Source organism: Rattus norvegicus, chromosome 14, assembly GCF_021556685.1.
Source record: "Rattus norvegicus strain SHRSP/BbbUtx chromosome 14, alternate assembly SHRSP_T2T, whole genome shotgun sequence".
NCBI lineage: Eukaryota > Metazoa > Chordata > Mammalia > Rodentia > Muridae > Rattus > Rattus norvegicus.
This window is the reverse complement of record NC_141547.1, coordinates 85,686,756-85,695,561: the sequence shown is the minus strand read 5'-3', so window position 1 is coordinate 85,695,561 and position 8,806 is coordinate 85,686,756. Positions and strand designations below refer to the sequence as shown.

Sequence of the window (8,806 nt, the reverse complement as noted above, 5' to 3'; positions counted from 1 at the left end):
GCTCGTGGTCACTAACTCTAGCCCCTCAGCACTGACACCTGCTTCTGGCCTCTTTGGGCACAGGCACACAATTACCGAGCATACATACATGCAGGCATAGCACCCGCGTACCAAAGATATGACCAGGGGGAGGGAGTAAAGGAGGAATATATATATATGTGGCCAGGAGTGGTAGCATACTTCTTTGATCCCAGCAGGCAAATCTCTAGTGAGTTCTAGGCTAGCCTGGTCTACATACCAAGTTTGAAGATAACCAGGGGCTATACAGAAAGATCTTGTCTCAAAACAACAACTTTAAAAACCTCTTGCTGCTCTTGAAGGATTCAAGTTTCACACTCAGCACTCACATTGTGCAGCCTGTGACTACCTGTGGTACTCCAGGAGTGCCAACCCCTCCATGGGTACCTGCACACACATGGCAGGCAAACAAATTTTGTTTAAAATTTGAAAGAAAAAGATTGATGGCTGGGAGTGGTAGCAAATGCCTTTAATCCCAACACTCAAGAGGCAGACACAGGCAGACCTCTGTGTTTGATGCCAGCCTGGTCTACACAGTGAGTTCGAGGTCAGACAAGGACACTATTTTAAAAACAGAAGACAGGACAGTGCTAGATGTGGTGGTCCATGCGTATAATCTCAGCAGTGGGCGGGGTAATGAAGGCACACGTCACACTGGCCTGCGCTGCACAGTATGGTCCTGTCTCAAAAATGAAAATAAAGGTAGTGGTTTGGAATGCACCAGCCCACTCCAGCTCCCATCATCCTTTACCCTGAAGGTTTTAGCTACTGTTACTGACGTGCCCAGATGAACAGTTGACAACCAGCTGGATGTGGTGGTGAACACCTTTAATCCCAGCACTCTGGAGGCAGAGGCAGGTGGATCTCTAAGTTCAAGGCCAGCCAGAGCTACAGAGAAATCATGTCTCAAACAAAGTTGGCAACAGTACTATCCTGTTAACCTTTGTGTGTGATGATTTGAATGCTCTGGCATAATTTTTTGTTTATCAGTTTACAAAGCAGGTCTGGCTACACAGCTTCTTAGCCCATAAAGTTTTATCAAGCAGTTCCCGAGTTAGATCTTCAGAACCCCAGTGAAAATCTGGGTTTGATGGTGAATGTATGCACGCCCTGTATGGGGAGGCTGAGACTGGAGACCCCTGAGATCAGCCAGCCTAGCCTAATGGGCAGTCCCCAAGTCCAAGTACAACATGGACGACTCTCTTGAACACCACCCAAGATCGACCTCAGGCCCTGAAATCTGACATATGTACCCACACATAGACACCTGCACACTGACGTGCACACACACAGAAACTGGGGATTTCTCACTACTAACTTCTGTAGTGATTTGTCTACTGCGTCTACAGGAGAGTTTTGTTTTCTGAAGGTAAACAAGACAAGTGGGGATGGAAGAATTCCTGCCTGGCAGCATGTACAGGGTCCTTACTGAGTCCAGTCTCCAGCTCAAAAGCAGAACAACAAAAGGCCAGTCTGCCTGTAACATCTAAGGTTTGAACGAGATTGTGGACCTGTAATTTAGCTGTACTACATAGGTACCGAATGCTTTAACAGAAGGAAGGGTTATTGGTATGTGCATGGATGTGTGTGTTTTGGTTTGTTTTGTGTCACAGGGCCTATTCTATATATTCCTGGCTGTCCTGGAACTCCCAATGTAGAAGTGGCATAGGTCCACCTGCCTCTCCCTCCTGAATGTTGAGATCCAAGGCGTGTGATATCACTGCTGGCTGAGCTTGTTGTTTTTAAAGCACTGTAATTGGAGTTACCTATCAGAGTGAACTGCGTTTGGAAACTGCCCAGTAGGGAGTGATGTGAACCAGATTGGGAGTGGACAGTGCTGTAGGCCAGAGAGGTCAAGATGAGTGATGAGTGTCTTAAGAAACAGTGGAGCCAGAGAGGCCTGTGGCTTGTGTGTGTGTGTGTGTGTGTGTGTGTGTGTGTGTGTGTGTTTTAAACAACCTTCTGTTAAGACAGATTCCAGACAATACATGTATTTCAAACAAAAATGCATGTAATAGCCAGTTCCCTTTTTTTAAAAAAAGATTTATTTATTTATTATACATGAGTACACTATCCCTGTCTTCAGACACACCAGAAGAGGGCATCAGATCCCATTACAGATGGTTGTGAGCCACCATGTGGTTGCTGGGAATTGAACTCAGGACCTCTGGAAGAGCAGTTGGTGCTCTTAACCACTGAGCCATCTCTCCAGCCTATAATAACCAATTCTTTAGTCTATCACCTAGATTATACAGTAACATTTTACTTGAAACCTCACATAGCTCAGCTTTTATTTGATTTCTGGTTTTGTTCTCTGTCCTTTACTTGCTGTTAGAGGAGAGGAGGTGTGTTTGGGTGTCACATTTAGTAGGCCCTAACGGTCTATTGAGAAGACTACTGGACCATATGCTACGTTGAATCTGGTAGACTATGGACGAACTTTTCAAGTTATGTTCTTATTTACATGTATATGTGTGTTCCTGGCTGATATGAGTGCTTGAACTGAACCAGCTCTGGAAAAGCAGTAAATGCTCTTACCCACAGAATCACCCTGCAGTCCTGTGAATATAAGTAACATCATTTAGCAGTGATGGTGGTACACCCCTTTCATCACAGCACATGGAAGGCAGAGGCAGTGGATTTGATGTTAGCAAATTCCAGCCAAAGCTACACAGAGAAATCCTATCTCAAAAAGGGAAAAAAATAAGACAGACTTCTTCAGCCAGACAGTATAGACAGTACAGTACACGCCTGTAATCCCAATACTTGGGTTATACTTGAACTACGTGAGTTCAAGGCCTGTCAAGGACCTACCTTTATAAAAAAAAAAGCTTTTGGCCATTTGATTTGTATTCCTTTCTAATTTCAAATGTCTACATTTGCATATAACAACATTTCTTTATATAGACAATGAGATGAAGGTTCCCTGGCCTGGAAAATACCTATACTCTGTACCAGCATTTGGGAGGCAGAGGCAGTTATTTCTCTGAGCCAGCCTGGTCTTCAAGAGTGAGTTACAGGACGGTCAGGGATATACAGAAGCCCAGTCTCAAAAAGGAAAATAGACAGGGCTGGAGAGGTGGCTCAGCGGTTAAGAGCACCCGACTGCTCTTCCAGAGGTCCTGAGTTCAATTCCCAGCAACCACATGGTGGCTCACAACCATCTGTAATGAGATCTGGTGTCCTCATTATAATAAATATTAAATAAGCCTTTTTAGTAAAAAGGAAAAAAATAGTTTGGTTGGCATGAGTTTTCCATGGATCTTCTGCTTGATTTGATGTCACATTGTCTGAAGGTTGTCACTTTTCTGTTGACAAAGTTGGTCCTCGTTTACATGATGGAATTAAATATATTCTATGTAAAAAGGGGTGAAGCAGTCTGTATGGCTACCCTGGTCATTGGCAGCATTGGGAGAAGGAAGGCCAGCATAACCAGCCCTGGCCACTGAGGCCCATGGCATTCAGGGGACCTGATCCTTTCATGAGTTCCTACTGCTACAGTGGTGATTGTGGAGGCGATGGCTCCATGTCACACACAGCAGAGCAGCCTGGCTGAGGTGAGACACACGAGACTCCGTCTGTTGACTCAGACTTGGTTTTCCAGTGTTTCTCATCTGGCGACTGGACTCAGCTTTTTGCCACTGAGCTACATCCCAGCCCTGAATTTTTTTCTACAGATAGGGAAGGCTCCTCAGCTTTTTCTTTGAAAACCAACCAGCAGCCAAGCATGGTGGCTCATGACTTTAATCCTAGCACTCAGGAGGCAGAGGCAGGTTGATCTCTGAATTAGAGGCCAGCCTGGTCTACAGGGTGAGTTCTAGGAGTTGAGAACTATGTAGTGAGTCCCTGCTGGATTTATCTATTTAATCCCATAAATAAACCAGCTAGCCTCCTAAGATTTATTTTTTACATTTTGTGTGTATGAGTGTTTTGCATATGAGTGTGTATGTCTGTGCACCATGTACATCTCTGCTGCCCATGGAGGTCAGAATCCCTCAGAACTGGAGTTCTGGATGATTGTGGGTCCGGGAATCAAACCCCAGTACTTTGAAAAGCAAGTGCTCTTAACTGCCGAGCTGTCCCTCCAGTCTCAGGCAGCCTCATTTCACAGACAAAAGTCAGATTCAAAAATATTGCTAAGCTCATACATCCAGATCAATCTGACCTCAAATATAGGGTCTGTTAGTGCAAAGAGCTTGACTATACAAGGGGTCAGCCATGGCTGTGGGCATGCCGTCAGAGTTTTCTGGTTTTCCTGAAGCTGTAGGAAGAAGAATTACAAAGCTCTTATTCTAGTCATGTGGAGAAACAAATGTTCCGGGCTTTAGTGATTGTGTGTGTGTGTGTGTGTGTGTGTGTGTGTGTGTGTGTGTGTGTGTGTGTGTGTGTGTGTGTTTTATCCTCAGGTTTTGCCAACAGTTCATAGAAGAGGCTTGTCTATTAGATATATTTCCTAGAGACAAAGAGACTGAGACTTTATTCTTGGTATGGAGCCAAAAATGTCTGGCTTTCATGGAGAATCCAGTGAACTGTGCTATACAGAACTGGGCACAGTGGGCTGCATTACCCCAGCATTCCTAAGAATGGTCAGTGGGAAAGCAGCCCACTGCAAACCACACAGAGACTAGATTACCCAGGTAAGCCTGGCCATAGATACAGCTCACGAAGTGCCTTAGCCACATCCATTGTGTGGAATTCAGCAACATCACCTTGGGATCCTGTCTTTACTCTAATAGACATATTTGCTCTTCCAACCCAACTCAGTGTCTCATTTCTCTTGAGTGACTGGTATCAGTTTCTCAGTCACAACATGTTCTCCCTCTATCTTCAGGCCACCTTGGGTTGTGAGCACAGATACATAGTTGTGGGTATTTTCAGGAGAACCCAGAAGGGCATTCACAGTCTACACAGCATGTTCTCAGCTCTGACCATTCTCAAAGTCAGTGTCCCAGTTCCAACTTTTTTTTTTTTTTTTTAGGAGCTGGGCCTTGCACTTGCTAGGCAAGCGCTCTACCACTGAGCTAAATCCCCAGCCCCCAGTTCCAACTTTCTTGATGTGAATTGTGGAGACTCTCACTGAAATGTTTGTCAGAGCCTGCGCTGGTGCTTCCAACCCGTGACAGTGGCCTACCCGCCCAGGATAGGGAGCCTCGTGTGTCTGTAGCTGACTGTGTATGAATTTTCTTCCTCTGCTGGATCCTCTGTGAACAGGCTTGGCTTCCTCCATTGGTGGGGATGGTTTCCTTCCTGTGTCTTTCTCTTAATTCCATGTATTGAGATTCTGCCGTATGCTGTGCACAAGGGTTGTTCTCTACAAAGACTGGTTCTCTCACTGGCTTTCACCCTCAAAAAGGTGTGGGGAGGAGAGAGGTGCACAGAAGCATTCCAGGGGCTAGAAACATGGCTCAGCAGTCAAGAGCTCTCGCTGCTTTTATAGAGGAGCGGAGATAGGTCCCAGGCCTCACATGGCGGCTCACAATTTCGAGTAACTCCAGCTCCATGAGGGAGGGATCTGATGTTCTCTTCTGCCCTTCTCAGGCTAGTACATTCAGTATACATTTAAAAAGAAAAATCTGGGGGTTGGGGATTTAGCTCAGTGGTAGAGCATTTGACTAGCAATCTCAGGGCCCTGGGTTCGGTCCTCAGCTCTGGGGGAAAAAAAGAAAACTCTGTAAGTGGCCTGAGGTAACCTGTGAAAGTGATATGCTATCCTCTCAACCCAAAAATGCTACAAAGCCAAGCAAATCACTGTGTTCACTTTACGAACACCCGTGAAAATGCCTAGCCATCCTTCCAGCCCCTGGAATGAATGCTTCTGTGACCCTTTCTCCTTCCCACAATCATCCTCTGATACGCATGTCTGAAAAGCATCAACTATCTGAAAGATGGTCTTTACAGAAGCAGTGTGTGTCATTCAGGGGTTCCAATGCTGGAGTCGGTAGATGTGCCTAGGCCTACTGTTGGGCTGGACACAGGTCTGTGGTCCAAAACAAGTGCTGGGTTTTTTTGTTTGTTTGGTTTGTGTGTGTGTGTGTGTGTGTGTGTGTGTGTGTGTGTGTGTGTGTGTGTGTTTTGCTGCACATCCTTGAAAACCAGAAGAGGAGGCCTTACAGGAAAAAAAAATCCCAGAAGAAACAAAACCTACGGCACAATAAACTCACGGTAAAAGTATGGAAGACTACACACAGGCTTATTAGCTCAGGGTTCTGGTCCAAGGTCAAGGGTCACAAGTGGCAGTAGCCTCCTTGCTGGCAAAAGATCAAAGGGGTACAAATCAGGAACATGCTTGTGTACAGGTGACTGGTGTTCTCTCTCCTTGGTATACAGCCCCCAGGACTCAGCTATTCATCCACTTACCAACTTGTTACTCAACATTCATCAGCTCTTAAGATTGGACCCTTAGTGGTTGTGCCTCCCTTTGACACCAGCACTCAGTACTTGGGAGGAGAAGTAGGCTATGGGTTCAAAGTGAGTAAGTTCCAGGTCAGTGAAGACTACAAAAAAGGAAGACCAAAAGAATCATACCTTTAAAACCAGAGCCGGGTATTTTTTTTCTGCCCTCTTAGTACTTCACAATGGGGATTAAATTTCAACACAAATGGTCTGGGGAAAGGCTCCTTGTGTGGTTGACCCCACCCGATGTGGTGCAGCCCTGTACCTTTAGCTCGACCTTGACCTAAAGTAAATTCGCAGAGAAGCATCCTCCCTGGGGTTAAAATTTGCAGTTAACAGACTGAACCCCCAGTGAACGTGATTGTTGGGGGGAGGGCGGCAATGGGGGGAGGATGGGGAGGGAACACCCATAAAGAAGGGGAGGGGGAGGGATTAGGGGGATGTTTGCCGGGAAACCGGGAAAGGGAATAACATTCGAAATGTAAATAAGAAATACTCAAGTTAATAAAAAAAAATTTTTGCAGTTAACAGGTGTGAACATCTTAGTGGCAGTTTGGTGGTCATGTATGATACTGCAAACAGAATTTTAAGTAATAATTTAAAAAAATTTTTTTTCGGGGCTGGAGAGATGGCTCAGAGGTTAAGAACACTGACTGCTCTTCCAGAGGTCCTGAGTTCAATTCCCAGCAACCACATGGTGGCTCACAACCATCTATAATCAGGTCTGGTGCCCTCTTCTGGCCTGTAGTTGCATACATGCAGGCAGAAAGCTGTATGATGTATACATAATAAATAAATTAAAAAAAAAATTTTTTTCAACACAATTTTAGGGCACAAACTATGCAACATTTAAATGTTGCAAATGTCTCATTTGGTCTGGGCTATTTGTTTTGAGACAGGGTCTCCTGATGGTTCTGACTAGCTTAGAATTTACTATGTAGACCTGGCTCGCCTCAAATTTGTGATCTCTTGCCTCTGCCTCCAGAGTGTTGAGACTGTAGGCATAATCCGCCCAGCTTTGTTTTGTTGAGGTTGGGTCTCCCTCTGCAACTCAGGCTATGCTGGTAGCACTCTTCCTGTCACAGCCTCTTAAATTTTTAAACTTATATTTACAAAATAAAACCAATTTAAAAAAAAAACATATATACACACACAAGGACGAAGGAATCCTAAGTCACAATGATAGGAGGAAGGGTTTTTGCCATTATAAAGAGGAAGTTACTGATTCAGGCCAACATTTTTAACATGTCAAAACCATCAGGTGGAAGATTTTTTTTTATATAGTTTTTACCCCTCAGACTGCATGCTCCACGGAAAGAATGGTAACCTCTCCAAGCCAGGCTTACACTGGTAATCCCAGCATTTTAGAGAATGGCTGAGTCAGAGATGCTGCCAGCTTAAGGCCAGCCCGTATCACCTAGTGAGTTCCAAGCCAGGCTGAGCTAGAAAGTGAGAGCCTGCCCCTGACCCTGTTTGTCACTTCTAGTGAGTGATCTGCCAAACACTTTAACCTCACATTTGAGTCTAGTCTCGTACTGAGTCAGCTTTTGATTGTGACTTGTTATGTGAGAAAAATTTCAGGGGCCGGGTCCCACATTAAGGCAATTAATGTTCTGTGAGTGGAACCTGGTGGTTGGGGGTCCTCTGGAGGGGCTGGGGCCATAGCTCAGAGGTAGAACATTGACCTTGTGAGGCTCTGGGTTATATTTAAGTCTCAATTAGGTTAAGCAGGTATGAAACTCACATAGCTGAAACTCCTGATGCTTTGTATTTCCTAGAGGTGAAAAATAAGCCCTTTACCCAATCTGGCTTGAGGCTGTTTCCATCTTCAGGAAGTTGTTTCTGATTGTATTAGAACAAGCATCCCTGGCTGTTTTGGGGGCTGGAGAGATGGCTCATAGGAACTCAGGTTCAATTCCCAGCAACCACATGGTCTCACATCCATCTGTAATGAGATCTGATGCCCTCTTCTGGTGTGAAGAGACCAAGTTCTGTGTAGCTCTGGCTATCCTGCAATTTGCTTTGTTGACCAGGCTGGCCTCCATGTCAGAGATCTGCTTGCCCCTGCCTCGGTGCTAGGATTAAAGGCATGCATTACCAACACACAATAAACTAATTGTCTCCCATTCTACTTTGCTCCTTCAGCCACTTCTGGGAGAATCAAATCTGAGGCTCATAAATGGTTACCTGGTTTATCCTGATGGGTTTGTGGCAGTCCCCACAAAAACTTAAATTTATAGGAATCCCTACATATTTCATCTATCCAGTCTCTCTCTGCAATGATCTCCTGATCTTCCTTCCACCCCCTCTCCAAAATACTCAGTGGCAGTTAAGACCTCTTGGGTTAGAGAAGACAAAAACCTTAGAGTTGTGCTGTAGTCCTAGCCAAGGAACC

General features: G+C 45.1%; 1 non-coding gene across 1 annotated transcript; it reads left to right on the top strand.

Annotated features, from left to right (window-relative positions):
- The first annotated feature begins 6,616 nt into the window (after nt 1-6,616).
- Nucleotides 6,617-6,756, top strand: LOC120096792 (small Cajal body-specific RNA 16). The gene has a single exon (XR_015637766.1).
- Nucleotides 6,757-8,806: the final 2,050 nt, after the last annotated feature.